Source organism: Oryctolagus cuniculus, chromosome 2, assembly GCF_051225735.1.
Source record: "Oryctolagus cuniculus isolate XC-2025 breed Fujian yellow rabbit chromosome 2, ASM5122573v1, whole genome shotgun sequence".
In the NCBI taxonomy this organism is placed as follows: domain Eukaryota; kingdom Metazoa; phylum Chordata; class Mammalia; order Lagomorpha; family Leporidae; genus Oryctolagus; species Oryctolagus cuniculus.
Window position 1 is genome coordinate 118,953,652 of NC_142868.1, and position 18,224 is coordinate 118,971,875.

Here is an 18,224-nt window from a genome sequence, read left to right on the forward strand (position 1 = left end):
CTGTGTAAGTCTTTCTGTAGACTCATGTTTTCATTTCTCTTGGCTAAGCAGTGTGGGGAGCAACTGGGAGCAACTCGGACTAGACTGTTACTGGAATTAAGACTTATTCTATGCATCTGCTCTCCCACAATATGGCGCTGGGAGAGGAGGAAACAGTTTCTACACAGCTGCCTCCAGTTCAACCAATAAACAGCAGGACCTGCTCCTGATTGCAGGAGAGCAGTGTACTCGGCATGTGGGTAGCAGAGTTGGGATTGGTGGAAGAGGACTATAAAGGAGGAGAGAGACAACATGCATGAGGAACATCTAAGAGGAACACCTGTGCAGCCCCCGAGAGAGCTGGCCGGCGGTGTGCTGCTCCCCCACGGAAGTGGGGAAAGTGGCAGGGGGAACCGCCCTTCCACGGAGGTGGAAGGGACGGTAGTCAACCCGGGAAGAACCAGCAGCAAACCCGGGGAGGGCCGAGCAGACAAAAGAACAACGCAGGGTCCTGTGTCGTTCCTCCACGAAGAGGGGGAGCGACATAATGGTGCCGTGACTCGGGTGGGAAGCCTAGGCAGGGTTTAGTGTCGTTCCTCCATGAAGAGGGGGAGCGACAAAGCAGCTAGGAACAGAATTGCTGGTCATATTGTAAGTACCATGGGTCATGAAAAAGCTCATAGAAAATACGTATGATGAAAAACTATGCATGGTTTGAAAAATTTTTGCACCAAAATACACTTATCTTTTCATTCCATTTTCCACTAACTTCTTCAAGACCCTTGGATATATTTAACTTTGCAAGAAACTGCCACACAGTTCTATACCTTGGTTATGTCATTTTGTATTTCCTCAGCACTGCGTGAGAGTTGAAGTTGTTCCATATCTTTGCCTATACTTTTTGTTTGATTTTATACATTTAAGTGGGTAGAGGCATCTCATTGTAGTTCTAGTTTTCTTTTCCCAGTGACCAGTGATGCTGGTCATTTAATTGTGTGCCTACTGACTATTTATATATCTTTTCTTGTCAAGTGTTTGCTTCAGTCTTTTGCCTGTTTGAAAAATCTAATAGTTTTTATTCCTTAAGTATTTTGTATATAAGTCCTTGGCTTTCTCATAGAATTGGTCAGATGACGTTATAAGGGGAAAAGCATCATTTGAATGTTACTCATTAAAGACTTAAAGCTCTTTCTGCTGTGGTCACAGAAACTGCCTCTTCTTCCTGCCTCAAACACTGAACGCTGGTCCGTGCTGACCATAAGAGCATTTCGTCTTTTCTCACCATGTCATTCTAATTTGTGACACATAAAAACCACATATGTTTTCAGTTGTGACACTGGCCTAGGAAGTCAAGGGGTGTCGACAGTGGATTTCCTTGATTTTGCAAGAATTGTACGTTTTGCTAGTCTTATTATTGCATATTCTGTTAACTCACGTTCATGGAAGCAAAACATCCGGAAAAATACCTTGGAGACTTCCTCTCCTTCCTCACGAAATTGGTTTCTCATAAGCGTAGTTTTTGCTTGTTCCTGTATGTTAAAAGCAATTAAGAATCCTGGAGAAAATTCAGAAACATATAAGCATAGAGGTTACAAATTTCTCCCGTCCTTCAATCCCCGTTGCCTTCTTTCATAGTGTGTAATATCTGGTCCCTTCAACATCTTTCTTTTGTGTCCTGATTTGCATGATTTTGAATACTGGTCTTTTAAATATTTGGATTTGGTTCGCAAAATCCTAAGGAGATGACTGCAGAACAAAGGCCCAGGAAGCCTTCAAGGTATATGAGCGTACTTCAGAAAGTTCATGAAGGGACTTGGCGTGAGTGCTGGCGTCCCACATGGGCACCAATTCAAGTCCCAGCTTCTTTCTTTCTTTTTTTTTTTTTTTTCAGGCAGAGTGGACAGTGAGAGAGAGAGACAGAGAGAAAGGTCTTTCCTTTTCCTCCGCAGGCGGAGGATTAGCCAAGTGAGCCATGGTGCCGGCCCCTTTATTTTGTATTTTAACAATCTGGTCAAAATCCAGAATCTAGTGAATTTACAATGCTGGTGTATTATTTTTCTCTAAGTAAGCGCACCTAGAAGTGCCACGTAAATGTTTGCTGCACACTTGTGAGTACAATCAGTTGCACTCTGTATTCCAAGCTCTGCACTCCTGCAGGGTTCATTCACCTTGAGCCCATCCCAGTCTTGCTTTATGCCCCCTCTACCTTTGTCTTGGGGCTGGTGGCTTACTTCAGTCCATGTGGAAGGGAAGATCTGTATCAACTGCCTTGATTCCACCCCATAAGGACCCCAGGAAGCCACCTGCTTCTCTATAAGTTCAGGTGTTCTTCATTTCCCTTGGCTATGGCTCAGCCTTCTAACTGGTCTCCTGGCTCACCCTTCTCTGCCCAGGCCCATCTTTCATGCTCCCACATTAGGGAATATTATAAAAAGAAAAACTTGAAGCAATGCTGCCCTGCCTGAAGGACCCTGACCTTGAGGGATGATGTGGCCTCCATGTCCAGAATGCTCTGTGCTGGCCTCTCAGCCTTATCTCCTCTCCAACCCAGTACTGAGGATCTGCCAGATGGAGCCACTGGTCCTGCTCAGAACCACCTGGCCTCTCTCTTACCTCTGTGGCTTACCTTTGCCATCCCCTCTGCCTAAAAGACTCTCTATTTTCCTTTCCCCTTGCCTGCCCGCCCCCCGACTGTGAGTGCTGTGAGAGCAGGTGTTGTGTCTCTGGTACCAGCTGAGCACCTGGCATGTACTAAGTAAAGAGACTTTAGATGAATGAACTGCCCACTGCCCTCTCTAGATCTGGAGCCCACACTGTAAGTGATCACAGGCACCCTTTCCAGCAGGTGGGGTTCAGAGATGATTTGCTGCAAGTCTTTGCCCAGTTGTCAAGAGACCCTAGGGTGCCAGTATTCATTCGGCTTTATGGGTCCTCATACTCCAGTCTGCCTGCAGGAAATCTCGAGTCCTGGAGTTCTCTGTTCTTCCTGTTTTGTTTGCTACCCAGAGAAGCCCAGGCCTCACCCTCAGACAGTTGGCAGTGGGCCTGTGTCTTGCCTGATTGCCCTCACCTCTTGTTGAGTTGACTTCCCTAGCTAAGGGTCAGTCTCTACTTGGCAGGGGTAGTTTTTCAGAGACCCTGGTTATCAAGGTGATACAAGACCTTGGCGGAAAATTAGACTGAAAAGTGGGAGGAAATAATCATTAACCCCACCTTTCGAAAGCAACCACTGGGTGGGCATTGGCCGAGCAGTGAAGACACCTGAACACTTGAGTTGATTCCCAGTTTTGGCTCATAACTCCGGCTTCCTGCCAGTGGAGACCCTGGAAGGTGGCAGCAATGGCTCCAGTAGTTGGGTTCCTGCCACCCATGTGGTTGACCTGAATTGTGCTCCCACCTCTTGGCTTCAGCCCAGCCCAACCTCAGCCATTGTGGGCATTTGGGAAGTGGGTAGGAGCTCTCTCTTGTCTGTCCATCTCCTTCTCTCTTTGTGTCTCTCAAATGTTAACAGGAACAAGGGCTAAAAAAAGCAATTTTAAAAAAAGCAATCACAGTTAACATTTTTTTCCCATTTTATGCCGTATTCCTGCTTACCTTTTAAACAGAAATACCCAGACCCTGGTCATATCTTTAAATTTCAATACTCTTAGATGAAAATAATATTCCTCTAGAGGTTGTTTCTAAAGGCCACTGTGAAATACTGTGATCATTTAAGAGTCAGATTGAAATATGACAAAGAATCATTTTTATTTACATTGGATCCAGGCCCTCTGGCTAGCTACCGTATAAAGGGGAGGTAACGCATAAGGAATTGAGGAAATGAGGAGGAGGCTGGTGCTTGGAAAAAGGCCAGATGGAATTAGGTTTCTCATTGAAACCAAGGGGTGAGTTAGCAGCCAAACAGCCTTCAGCTGCTGGCCACAGCGGGCCTCCTGGGCAAAGGCCGGGGAGCGAAGCAGTTCGGTGCTGGTTGCAGCAGTGGTTCTCACCCACCTGGCAGTAGGAGGAGAGACAGCGTTTCCTGATGGAGGAGGAAGGGCTGGTCTGTGTGCTGGTGTAATGAAACTTCTAGACTTCCTTCGGCCACTTTTTCCTGTTGTCACTGTCTCAGCCACACAGCCCACTTCGGGTCTCCCCAGCTAAGTGTGTTTTCTCTGAACCCTTGATCTCAGGTTGTGTTGTACTCAGTCATGTCTAATGAGTGCCCTGCGTTTAGTGTGAGGTGTTCACCACAGGATTTGGTGGCTGCATCCCACTGTGTGTCTTTTCTGCACTCCTGGATTCCCTACAGAGGAAGCTGCGGGTACAAATTACAACAGCCCGCCAGGAAACAAAGGAGGAAGCGGATGATGGCTTGAATATTGGGTCTCTGCCACACACATGGGAAACCTAGAAGTTCCTGGCTCCTGGCTTTGGCCTGGTGCAGTCCTGTTTGCCTTAGGCATGTGGGAAGTGAACCAGCAGATGAAGATTTCTCTTTCTCTCTGCCTTTTAAATAATTAAAAATAAAGTAGTAGGTAAACTTTTAAAAATGTTCTTTATATATTCTAGATATCAGTCTATTGTCAGATATGTGGTTTGAAAATACTTTGTATGGCCTGCGCCGCAGCTCAATAGGCTAATCCTCCACCTGCAGCACCAGCACCCTGGTTCTAGTCCTGGTCAGAGCCCCGGATTCTGTCCCGGTTGCTCCTCTTCCAGTTCAGCTCTCTGCTGTGGCCCGGGAGTGCAGTGGAGGATGGCCCAAGTCCTTGGGCCCTGCACCCCATGGGAGACCAGGAGGAAGCACCTGGCTCCTGCCTTCAGATCAGCGTGGTGCACCGGTCATAGCGCGCTGGCTGCAGCGGCCATTGGAGGGTGAACCAACGGCAAAGGAAGACCTTTCTCTCTCTCACTGTCCGCTCTGCCTGTCAAAAAAAATACTTTGTAATTATTTTTCATCCTTTTAAGTCTTTGAAATTCAAGTATTTTAATTTTGATGTCCAAATTATCATTTTTTCCTTCCAATGATCACACTTTTTTTAAAAAAAGATTATATTTATTCATTTGAGAGAGAGATTTATAGACAGTGAGAGGGAGAGACAGAGAGAAAGTTCTTCCATCCACTGGTTCACTTCCCAAATGACCGCAATGGCCAGGCCAGAGCTGAACCAATCCAAAGCCAGGAGCCAGGAGCTTCTTCTGGGTCTCCCACATGGGTTTAGGGACCCAAGCGCTTGCGCCATCTACTGCTTTCCCAGACCATAGCAGAGAGCTGGATCTGAAGAGGAGCAGCTGGGACTAAACCAGTGCCCATATGGGATGCTGGTGCCATAGGCAGAGGATTGACCCACTGCACCATAGCATCGGCCCCAATGATCACATGTTTAGTATTGATTTTAAAAACTCTTTGCCTAGCCCTGATACAAAAAATTTTCCTTAACTTTTTTCCTGAAAGTTTTAGAGTTTGTTCTACGTTAAAGTCCAGGATCCAGTTTGAATGAACTGTTGTAGATACCTTGAGGCTATTTTTGTTTGTTTGTTGGTTTTAGCCTATGTTCAATTACTCTAGTATCAGGTTTTTTTTTTTTTTTTTTTTTTTTTTTAGAAGGATATCTCTCTTCCATTGAATTGCTTTTTGCTCTTTTGTTGAAAAAAAAATTTGGCTTACAGGGGATCCCAATACAATCCCATCAAGGTGGCATGTACCAATGCTATCTCACTAGTCCAAGTGATCAATTTCCGTTCACAATTGATCACACTGATAGGTCTAAGAGTCAAAGGGATCACACAAACAAGACTAGTGTCTGCTAATACTAACTGATAGAATCAAAGAGGGAGAGAACGATCCATCGTGGGAAGCGGGATACACAGCAGATTCATAGAATGGCAGATGTCCTAAATAGCACTCTGGCCTCAGAATCAGCCCTTAAGGCATTCGGATCTGGCTGAAGAGCCCATGAGAGTATTTTAGGCATGGAAAGCCAAGACACCCTGGAAAAAAAAAAAAAAAAACAACCTCAATGAAAGATCTCTGGCCGGCGCCACGGCTCAATAGGCTAATCCTCCACCTAGCAGTGCCGGCACACCGGGTTCTAGTCCCAGTCAGGGCGCCAGATTCTTTCCTGGTTGCCCCTCTTCCAGGCCAGTTCTCTGCTGTGGCCCAGGAAAGCAGTGGAGGATGGCCCAAGTGCTTGGGCCCTGCACCCCATGGGAGACCAGGAGAAGCACCTGGCTCCTGCCTTCGGATCAGCGCGGTGCACGGGCTGCAGCACGCCAGCCGTAGCGGCCATTGGAGGGTGAACCAACGGCAAAGGAAGACCTTTCTCTCTGTCTCTCTCTCTCACTATCCACTCTGCCTGTCAAAAAAAAAAAAAATCTCTGTGAGATCCCTGTGGAAAGAACGGGGCTCCATCAAAGAAGGAGGTACCTTTCTCTGAAGGGAGGAGAGAACTTCCACTTTGACTATGACCCTGTCGGAATAAGATCAAAGTCAGCGAACTCAAAAGGCTTCCATAGCCTTGGTAACTCATGACTAGAGCCTAGGGAGATTACTGACGCCATAAACAAGAGTGTCAAATTGTTAAGTCAACAACAGGAGTCACTGTGTACTTACTTCTCATGTGGGATCTGTCCTTAATGTGTTGTCCAATGTGAAGTAATGCTATAACCAGTACTGAAATAGTATTTTACACTTTGTGTTTTTGTGTGGGTGCAAACTGATGAAATCTTTACTTACTATATACTAAATCAATCTTCTGTATATAAAGATAATTGAAAATGAATCTTGATGTGAATGGAATGGGAGAGGGAGCGGGAGATGGGAGGGGTGTGAGTGGGAGGGAAATTATGGGGTGGGGAAGCCATTGTAATCCATTAACTGTACTTTGGAAATTTTATATTTACTAAATAAAAAATAAATTAAAAAGAATAATGATAAAAAAAATTTGGCTTATTTTTGTCGGCCTATTTCTTAGTTGTTTATGCTGGTCCATTTTTCTATGTATCAGTTTTTATTATCATAGACAGATAGTAAATCCTAGTGCTAGGGAGAGTATTTCCTCTTGCTTTCTTCTTCTTTTTCAAAATTGTATTGGATATTCCAGGACTTTCACACATAAATTTTAGAATGAACTTTCTATTTTGATAGAAATTCCATTACACTTTTATGTCAAATCAGAGGGAGTGTCTTCTGATCTATGAGCACAGCAAATCTCTCCAAGTACATAGGCTTTTGTTTTGATTTCTGCCATCAGTGTTTTTTAATTTTCATTTTAAGAATTCTATATATGTTTTGTTTTGTGTATATTTCAATAATTCATTTTCCTTGGAGCAATTATAGATGATATTTGTTTTTTATTCTACTAATTCAAGTGACTAGAAATACAATTTTTCTGTCTTGATCTTTGTTCTTGAATCCTACAAGCTTACTAAACTCTCATTAGTTCTTGGATGATCTTTTTCTTGTTATTTTTGTTTCTCAAATTTACTTGAGTTTTCTTTTTATGTAGATAATCATGTTGTCTGCATATTGGGACGGTTATTTCTCTTCCTTTCCAATCTGTGTGTCTTTTGTTTCTTTTTCTTGCCTTGCTACAGTGCCTAGAATTTCTGGTACTATCTTAAATAGCAATGGTGAGAGCAGACATCCTCCTTTTGCTCCCTGTCGTAGAGGGAAAGCTTTTGGTCTAATGCCATTAATCTTGAATTTTAAAATTTCTTGCAGTGCAGTTTCTTTGTGGGAGATTCCTCTTTCTATATGAAAATTTAAACCCTTTTTGTGTCTGATTACTTTCCTTTTGACCAAAAAATCTGATAAAATTTTTTAGAATTGTGTATGAAATAGAAGTAAATTAGTCAAGTATGGTACATTTACTCAGCACAAATACATGTGAACTCTCTTGGCTTCTTATGCACACTCTCTTGGCTTCTTGGAAATCTTCATAGCTCTTCAGATTCCAGTTTAGGTTCTAGGTAGTAGAAGTTGTAGTAAACCTGACTTCTAAATAAATTGAGTCTAGTCAAGTCAATATGGGTTAAAGAAAATGAGAGGCTTTTAAGATCCATGAATCAAACAAATGCAAAAGGTTACCTCCATGAATACATGTCAGGTCTTCAAATATTCATGGAAAATACATATTATGAAAAACTATACATAATTTAAAAAATTTTGAATCAAAATAAGCCTATCTTAATTCCATTTTCCCCAAAAACTTTTCTTTTTAAAGATTTATTTGAAAATCAGAGTTACACAGAGAGAGGAGAGGCAGAGAGAGAGAGGTCTTCCATCGATGATTCGCTCCCCAGATGACCACAACGGCCAGAGCTGCGCCTATCTGAAGCCAGGAGCCAGGAGCTTCCTCCAGGTCTCCCACGTGGGTGCAGGGGCCCAAGAAATTGGGCCGTCTTCTACTGCTTTTCCAGGCCACAGCAGAGAGCTGGATTGGAAGTGGAGCAGCCGGGCCTCGAACCGGCGCCCATGTGGGATGCTGGCGCTTCAGGCCAGGGCGTTAATCTGCTGTGCCACAGTGCCGGCCTCGTTCTTTTTTTAAAGACCCCACAGACTTTTTAAAGTACTTGTGAATAACACTAAATGTAATTGCAAGAAGTGGGCTGGGCTGAGAGAGACAGCCCAAGCCTCATCTGAAGGCAGCCTCTGAGCAAGAAGCTCTGGTATTGCCAGATATTCTTCTTTTTCAACACAAGAGGATAGACATCTAGATTTCTGTGTGAAATCTCCAGGGTTCCAATATTCAAAACTAATTTGAATTTAAAGACAACATTGTGTGGGCCAAATAAACTTGTATTCAAGGGTGGCATATCTGAATCTTAGATATGGGCCAGCTAAGTGTGTTTTGTCATTGCCATTCACAAAGGTGATGTATGATTGGTCAAGCATTTATTTCTGCTCACTGTCTCATCTGTTTCCAGAATTCCTGAGGGTGCATTTTGTAATCTTGCTTACATTGTTCAGTTACTTCAAAAACCTTTCATACTTTGTTTTAGACAGTCAGAGCTTAGGCAATCTTAAGCCCAGTCCTTGCCTAATGGTCATTCATTGGCAGGTTATGTGGGATTTAATTGTCTTGTATTGTCTGCAAGCCAATGTCAAGACTCCTCCTCTCAGTATGACAGAGATGCCAAGGAGGGAGGCCACCCGTTTGTGGATGTGTGTGTCTGAGTGTGTATAATTGTCAGGGAAAGAGTGGTGCAGAGGACAATGTATGATGTAGGAAAATTAGTCTAAGGCAGCGTCCAGAAATTCATGAAGTTAAAACTATTTTCATAACAATACAAGACATTATTTGCCTTTTTCCCTGCTCATTTTTTAGTGAATGTCCAGTGGAGTGTTCCAAAAGTTAATAACAGGTCATGGTGCCGTTGATGTGATGGTTCATGAAACAGGTGTTTGTATCTTCTTGGTATTAAGTTTTTCTAAAACAAACTTTTGGGTCATCTACAATTTTTTATAATGTATTTTAAGAATAAAGCAAGGTTGGAGGAGTAGGGAGAGAGGGAGAGAGTGAGAGAGAGAGAAAAAGAGAGAGAGAGAGAGAATGAATCTTCCATCAGTCAGTTTACTTTCCAAATGGCCATAATGGCCAGGGCTAGGCATGGCTGAAGTTAAGGGCTAGGCCTGGCTGAAGTCAAGAGCCAGGAATTGCAACTGGGTCTCCCACGTGGGTAGCAGAGGTCTAAATACTCGGGCCATCTTCTGCTGCTTGTCCAGGCACATTAGCAGGGAGCTGGATCAGAAGTGGAGCAGCTGGGACTCAAACTGGTGATCATATGAGATGCCAGTGTCACAAGTAGTGGCTTAATCTGCTGTGACACAACACTGGCCCTGTTAACTTTTTAAATTATGCTTTCACCCCTCCAGCCCCACCATAATTTTTGACATGGTTTTATAAATAAACTATATCTGTTAGGCAAGAATTAGTTTATGTATTAAATCATGTGTTAAAAACCATACAATGGTCAATCATGATTTCTGCCCCAAACAAGATCGTCTGTTCACATGATGGAGTTGAGACAATTGGACTTAAAAGCAGGGGGACCTGATCTGAGGTTAACTGGGAATCCATTAATGTGGGTGAATGTATACATTTTCTTGACTATTTTAAATACTAAGAAAAGCACATGACTCCTTCACCTCCCAGCTCTACTTTGCTGGACTGCACACAACTCTTGGGTACATGAAGGAATAGGAATAAGACCCCTTCCTTTCTTTGCCATTCTTTTCAGATGAGAATGCTGTGGAAATGGGGAGGGGGACGGACACTGTGTGCAGGAGCACACAGAGATCAAGCTTTGTGCAGTTAAAGACCGGGAGTTAGCTTAGCTTCTAAAATTTTCAGAGAGGGAGTTCAGAGTGGTGGAATGTGCCAGGTATGCCCAAAGCTATATCTTGCTAGCAGACCCTATGAACAATCGGCTCCATTTGCTATGACAGGATACTCGCTTCCTGGGTGCTAGCTGATGGGGTGTGGAGGAAGAAAGATGGGTGCTCTGACTCTCTGTGCCTCTGGGCAGTGATCCTTGCACTCTCAAGAGAGGAGAACGTGGTTTAGAGTGCAGAGGTGATGGCTAACCTTCAGGGATGGAGATACAGCGGTTCTCAAGGGTCCTCACTGCTCTGCCTTAGCTCTGTCTTTGCCTGCTCTAACATTAGTATCAGCAGCTGGTTGTCACTCCTGAGGAGAGGAAAGCTCACTTCCTCCCTTCTTGAGCTACTTAATCCTCGTGTCCTCTGCAGATCTCAGTTCATAGTCACTTGCTAATCTCATCCCTTATTACAAGCCTTCAGTGCTGGGCATCTGTACATCATACCTCTTGTCCTACAGGTAACTTTACATCTGCTTGTGTGACATTTTGATGGACAGCTCTGTCTTCTACTAGACCTGTAATTCCACTAAAGTGGTGTCTACTTTTGCTCATCATTTTTTATTCCCAGAGAGGCTGTTTTTCTGCAGACCAGGATCAGCCTGAGAATTACTGGCCTCTCGTTGGGTGAGGCCCTCCAGAAAGTAAGTCCTGAGCTAATCTACAGCCCTCACAGAAGTGCAGTGACCAGAAGAGACTCATGTGACTCAAGTCAGAGGGCAGAGCCCCATGGCAGAGCTCCTTATCTTCTGCACCCAGGAGATGATGAGGGTAGGGGAAAAGGCTAGTTTCCCCCCTCTTTGCATTAGGCTGGGAGTTTCATCAGAAACCTGGGGAAAAAATCCCTCCACTCTGATTGAGTGACAGGCATTTAGCTAGAACACCGGGGAAAAGCTTTTCTCAAAGCCACTCACAGTCAGCCACAGTGGGTGTTGGCTTTGTCCTTGGTCCTTGTCACAGTAGACACTGCCAAAGCTTCAGAGCTTGGGCTGTGCAATTACACAGACTCGGGTTCAAGTCCAAGCTCTGTCACTGACTAGCAACTCCTCTAAACTTCAGGTTTCTCATGCATGCAATGAGGATAGGATGGTAACAGAGTCCACCTGATAGGGTCTTTCTGAGATTAAAAGAATTATTCAATTATCAGTATTAGGAAGTATATAGAGAAATAACAAATGATGGCTTACTCTTATTGTTGCTATTATTAGTAATTACCCTCTTTCCTGCTCCCTCTAACAGGGATATCATGCCATCAGTGGTGTATAAACCTGTGCTTTCTGGGCCAAAATAGTGATAAAGGAAAAATGGGGGTGGGAAATTGAGGCAGAAGGCACCCATATTCCACCTGGTGCAAGACTGAGCTGGTGCTGCAGGGGCTTTTTGAAAAGCCACACCGCTAGCACCTGGCTGGGATACAGGAGCTTCTTTAAGCAGAAAGGACCATCCACGACAGTGACTGGAGGCTTCCAGGACGTGGGCTCCCGGGAACTGCTTCAGGCTACTCCTGCCTGGAGTGGGTCTTGCACAGGAAGCCCACCCTACTGTCTCTGATGGGGCAGGAAACCTGTCCCTCAGCCAGGAGTCCAGGCACTTCTCTGGTGGGCGGGCAGGAGCCTCCATGCCAGGTCAAGACTGCAGCGGTGGGTGGCTGCACAATGTCAGATATGACCCTGTGAGATGGCAGCAGCCACCGCCCTGTGTGATGCTTCAACACAGCACAAGGCTATGACAGGCGACTGTCATGTAGAAGACATCCCAAGGGCTCATTGTCCTCCCACACATAACCTCGCCCTCTGCCAGGGTGGGCTGTGCTCCTGGGCTCCTCGTGCCAGAGAACAGGGAGGAGCCTCCTGCGACACCAGCTCTCCTGCCACCTCTTCCAGGCAGGCCTCCTCAGCCCCTCTGCATGGGGTGGCTTCCTCTCTGGCTGCTGCACACTGCCCTGAGCGCTCGCACCTGCACACAGGTGTCAGTGTCCTTGTCTCATCACCCTTGTAAGCTCCCGGAGCAGCTCCCTTGTCTGACTTGGGGTGACCCTCCACAGCGCCCCCCCTCCCAGAGTGCCCCAAGCATCAGGACACTGGGGGTGGCTATGGGATGGACACTGGCCCTGGCAAGATCCGCAGTAACACAAGGAGGTGGGGTCAGATGAGATGCGAGGTTCTCAACCCTGGCTTGTGTCAGCATCTCCTCAGAAGCTTTCCGGGCTCCAGGCCCAGGCGTTCTGATTCAGGGGCAGGTGCAGGTTGGTTTAGAGCCACTGGCTTGGATTCACCCTGAGCCTTTCCACTTCCCACACTGTCCTGGGCAGTGAATCCCCTGCGGTTGAGGCTCCGAAGGTCAGGCTGGGGCTGAGGTCCTGCCTTTCCAAGCAGCTCCAGGAGCTATCTCTGCTACTGCTCTGAGGACGCAGGCGAGGGTGTGCCCAGGGCGTCAGTGTTTCTCCACCAGGCTGCCCACTGGGCACCACCTGGTGGGTGACATTTTGAGACTATGGTGCCTGGACCCCTCATCCCTGGAATTCTGACTCCACTGGTCTAGAGTGAGGCCAGAACATGCTGTTTCTAACAAATGTCACTTCTTGCTCTACCATTTTATTTTTTCTACCTCTTAACTCTTACTTTGTCTTTTCCCTCCTTCTGTTTGTTTCCCTCCTGGCACAGCCCGACCCTGCCCTCCTCATCTCACACACCAGCCAGTGTAGGATCCTCTTCAATGGTATTCTTGCTTGCCATCCTTGACCCCCGAGCTTCTCAATGTCACTGTGCAGGTGTGAGTGTTTTAGCTGCTGGCATTTATATGCTACAGGGAAGTGGTTCTCAACACACAGCAGCAGCGGTAGCGTCAGTAACAGCAGCAGTAGGAACAGCAGGGACACCAACAACCACAGCAACAACACACAGCCACAGTTTACTGGAAAATCAAAATGCCAGCAGGGCAGCATCAACAGTAGCACAGGGACGCGCGGCGGCAGCAGCAGCAGCAGCAGCAGCAACAGTGCTTGAAGCAGGCTCCCGCCACACTGACTTGAGAGTTGCCGTGAGCCTCACCACCCTGGTCTCCTTGTGTCCTCACTGCCATTTTGCTGGTAGGGCAGTGGGTCTCGGTGTTGACGCACTGACCTGAGGCAGAGCTGCGACTCAGACCGAGGTCCCCCTGACTCTGTCCTGAGCTGAGGGGTGTGATGCAGCCTTAAAACTATTTGGGGAGGACAGATTAGTGAGAGCAACTTTAAATTTCAACACCTGTAGCTTACCCTCTGTGTCACGCCAGTTATTTCTCTGTTTGCATACCTGAGCAGGAATGATGGTAATCTTTTCCTCCAGGGGTTGTTGAACAGTGCACACAGTGTGAGGAAGATTCTGACTCCAAGGGCAGCTGCTAAGAGCACTCAGTGTTGTGCATATCCTCTCCCTCTGCTAGCCTGGCTCCTGTGTTGTCTAAGGGTTTCCAGGGTTGCCACCTTTTTTTTTTTTTTTAAGTTTTAAGGATTTTATTCAATGAGAGAAATGCATAGGAGATTGAGGGCTCTATCTTAGGGAGAAAGGAAAGTCTAGATCCTTACCAAGCAAAGAGCAGGCCCGAAGCCATGTGCAACAAGCATTTGGTTATGAGCAGCTACAAGCAGCTTAGCATGGGTAGTGAAGCAAAGGCAGAGAGAGGGCAGCCCGAAGGCTATGTGGTCTGAAGGCCACATACCCTGAAGGTGTGGAGCAGCAAGGGCAATAAAGGCATAGATGGGGAAAAGGGCTGGGCCCACTGTGTTCCAGGCCTTTTATCCACTTCCAAAGGGGAGTGATTACGTAGTCTGATTGGCAGGTGGGCATACAGGTGGGGTCAGGGGGTCAGGTAGGGGCATGAGATCACACGGGGGCATGGTGAAGGCGTGGTCAGCCAGCTCACAAATCTATCAGTTTTATCCTATCTGCCTGCCTACATAATTCCCCCCTCAGAGATTCTTTTCCCTTAATCCTAAGGGATGTTGAAGGATGTAGAAGCATCATATCTTCTATAGCTGCTTCCTGCTTATGAGGGGCATAGTGCAGCCCCTGCCTGTCCTGGGTCTGGAAGCCTCCACCTATCTCATCTAACAAATTCACTTTTTGAGCTGGAGCAGCCTGGGTCACTGCCAATGGGTTGCCAGCTTCTTGACCATGGTCAGAAGAGCACCTGGAAGGTTCCCAGGCATGAAACCTTGCTTGTCCTGTGCCATTCAACAGATATGTGACCTGACTCCCTTTGGAGACACCTTGTATCATCCACTTGCTGAACCACCCCACCAGTGTACCCTGTCCAGGAGCTCCACTGCGAGGGCAGGAGCCCAAGGGTGAGACTGGACATTGGCCTGGGGATTCTGGCTAATGATGAATTCAGAGACAATGTGGTTAACAAGTGAATTCTTGGGGATTAATAGTAATTAAAACATTGGTTTCTTTTCTTTTGGTCCTGCTAACACTAGGAGCATATTAAAAGTCCTATAAATGTTTCATGATCCAATAAAGTAAGGCATGCCAGATTAAGCAAATCTAGTTCATGAGATGTCATCTTAAAGCTACTTTAGTTTTTCTGTTATAGAACTTTTTTTTAAAAAAATCAGCTTTGAGTTTTAATTTACATGCACCACTGTTCTCATTTGGGATGAGTATTCCAACACATGTCTGTATAGTCTGGTGGGTTTTGACACATATATAGGTCACTTGAAGCCCATGCTCCCAAGCCAATCTAGAACATTTCCGGTTTCCCAGGGAATTCTCTCTCATGCTCCTTACAATCTGTCTCCTCTCTCCCTCCTCCTGACAGCCACTGATCTGATTCCTATTAGTATGAATCAGTTTTGAATTTTCATATAAATGGATTTGTATATTGCATAATATTTTTGTGCCTGGCTTCTTTCATTCAGCTTAGTATTTTTCTAATTCATCCATGCTATAGCCTACATTAATATTCTGTTACTTTTTATTGCTGAGTTTCATTCCATTGTGTGGATACACCATATATTGTTGACCCAGTCTTTGGATAGTAAGAATATTTAGTGTAATTAGCAATTTGTGGTTGAAATTTCATTCTTTGGGGTTTTTTGCTCTTTTAAAAATCTTTTTTTTTTGTTTAATCTAATACTTTTTGGCATTCTACTATATTTGCTCTGTTGCCTTTTCCTCACACTTAGCATTATTTTTTAGCAGGAGCTCTGGGCTTATGCTCCTTTGAATTAAATGCTAATACTCTTCCTTTCCTGTATGAAAACTCACTCATCTGACCTGTGTGATGCTCTTAGGGAGTGCTGAATCTCAACCCATGAATTATGGTGTCTTTTCCCTCGTCCCTGCTTTGCCCCAAGTTCCTACAGATGAGGAAGACAGTAGGCAGGAAGAGCGGAAGAGCTAGTGGGGTTTAAGAAGTGGCCCAATCAAACAGGCAGCAACTCTAGCCCCGAGAATAATTCCCAAAGCAAAGAAAAAAGTGATGATTTTAGAATGTAACAAAATGACACTAGAGCCATAAAAGATGCTTAACACAGGAATTAGGTATGTGTTACAATTGAGCCTTAACTTTCATTTCCTCTCCATGAATGGAAACTAGAAATTTCCTCCAAGACTTTAAAGTTTCTACTGACGACTCTCCCCTTTTGCCATGTTGTCAGGCTGATTGTGCCACCTCCACTCTTGTCCTCTCACTTGTCACCCTCTCTCATCCAGGTCCCAGCAAGAAAAGCTGCAGAGCTTTGGCCTCTGAACCGCTGGGGACTTTCCTATGTGTTTACATGTCCACCCAAGTCTTTCCTTCTTGCTCTGAGCTTGTGTTGCTCTGGATCTCACAACAGATCCAGGACCCAAATCTATTGTTTCTACCAGGAAGGCTTGTCTCTAGGCTAATCCCCTCAACGCTGTCAATAAAACACAGCTGGCTGCGATGGTGATCTAGCACAGGCTGACTCTTCCCCCCAAACCAACTCTGGAGAAACTGGAGAAGCAGAGAGAAGTGTGGGTTCCAGGAACTCACCTTGAGATAAAAGGCAGGGCAGGGCATGTTGCCTAGATCTGCAGTTTGCAGTTGCACCAGTGATTAATGAGAGACAGTGGTGGCAGGGAAGCTCTTGAATTCTGCTCTGCTATGGTGCCACGTTTCTTTGGGACAAGCATGGGCTTCCCCTTTACTCAGCCGTGCCACAGAGACTGGCAGCTGTGACTCAAGCCACTGGAGTAAATGTGGGATGAAAAAGGCCTTTGCACAAAATAAACTGTTTATTTTCTTAAATATCTATTTTATTTAGTTGAAAGAGTTATAGAGAGTGGTGGAGAGAGAGACAGATCTTCTATCCATTGGTTCATTCCCCAAATGGCCGCAATGGCTGGAGTTGAGCTGATCCAAAGCCAGGAGCCAGGAGTTTCTTCCAGATCTCCCACATGGGTGCAGGGGCCTAAGGACTTGGGCCGTCCTCCACTGTCTTCCCAGGTGCATTAGCAGGGAACAGGATTGGAAGCAGAGCAGCTGGGATTCAAATTGGCACCCATATGGGATGCCAGTGCTGCAGGCCAGGGCTTTTACCCACAGTGCCACAGCACCAGCCCCACAAAAAAACTCTTAAAGTACAATCAAGGGTGGGCATTTTGGTGCGGTGATTAATATGCCCACATCCCATATTGGAGTGCCTGGGTTTGAATCTAGGCTCGCCTCTAATTCTAGCTTCCTGCTAATGCATTTATTGGGAGGCAGCAGGTGATGGCTCAAGTACTTGTGTTTCTGCCACCCACATGGGAGAACTGGATTGAATTCTGGGCTCCTGGCTTTGACCTGGCCCAGCTTCAGCTCTTGTGGACATTTGGGGAGTGAACCCTGAATAGAAGAGATTCCCCTGTCTCGCTAGCTCTCTCCCTCCTTCTGTGTGTATGTCTTCCTTGCAAATAAATTAATAAGTAAAATGAATCCTAACCAAGGGGTGGAGTATGCTTAGAAGTTGGGGAACGATAATTCTGAAACATTCCTTTCAGAGTGCTTCCCTCATCCTTGTTAAACAGCCAGAACCCATGGCAGATGATCATCAACAATTACATGGGAGTAGGTCCCTGAAATGAATCTGTGGGTGAGGGAAGAAGACCTAGAGCTGCCGGAAGTTAAAGGTATGCAAGGGCAGGGTGGCAAATGCCCAAGAAAGAGTGGTTGGGAGATTGGGAGATGCAGGCCATTGGCCCTGGAGGGACAGCAGCCCCACCCAACTCAGTGAGGGTGGAGGAGGGCACAGGCGTAGGAGTCTGGTAAGGAGGATTTCTGGGGCCAGTGCTGCCTTTTTACACCTGTCAGGCTCCCATGTTTCTGGGTCTCACTACCAATTAAAGTTGGCATCACTCAGTGATCTCATCTTTTCAGAAACACTGCAAGAGCAGCTGTGAGAATGGCTGGACTCCTTGGGAGAGCAGTTGCACAGCAGAATCTGTTTTGAAAAATTCTAAAAGGACTGCTAGGTGTCTCTTGGCACTTCTGCCACCTGGGCTCGGGAGGCTGGCTTGAAGTGCAGAATGGAAAGCCTGCTGCAGCTTCTGTTCTGCCTTGAAGGAAGAGAGGTCCTACCTTTAAATCCAGGGCAGATCCCTGGTCCTGCCGAGCCCTGCAGCTGCGTGCACATACAAAGGAAGCGAGGCTTTTACCTCCCACAGCACACACATCATGTGGAAATACAGAAAGCCACAACCCACACAACATACACACAATGCCCAGAACGCACATTAAATATATACTGCTAATGCATACAAAACGTGCAGAGCAGCCCAAGAAAACCATCACACTAAAAACCCCACACATACTAATAGATGCTCCTCCCACCAATATACCCAAAACACAACGTTTACATACACAAACACACACACACACAATCAAAGTCTCAATAG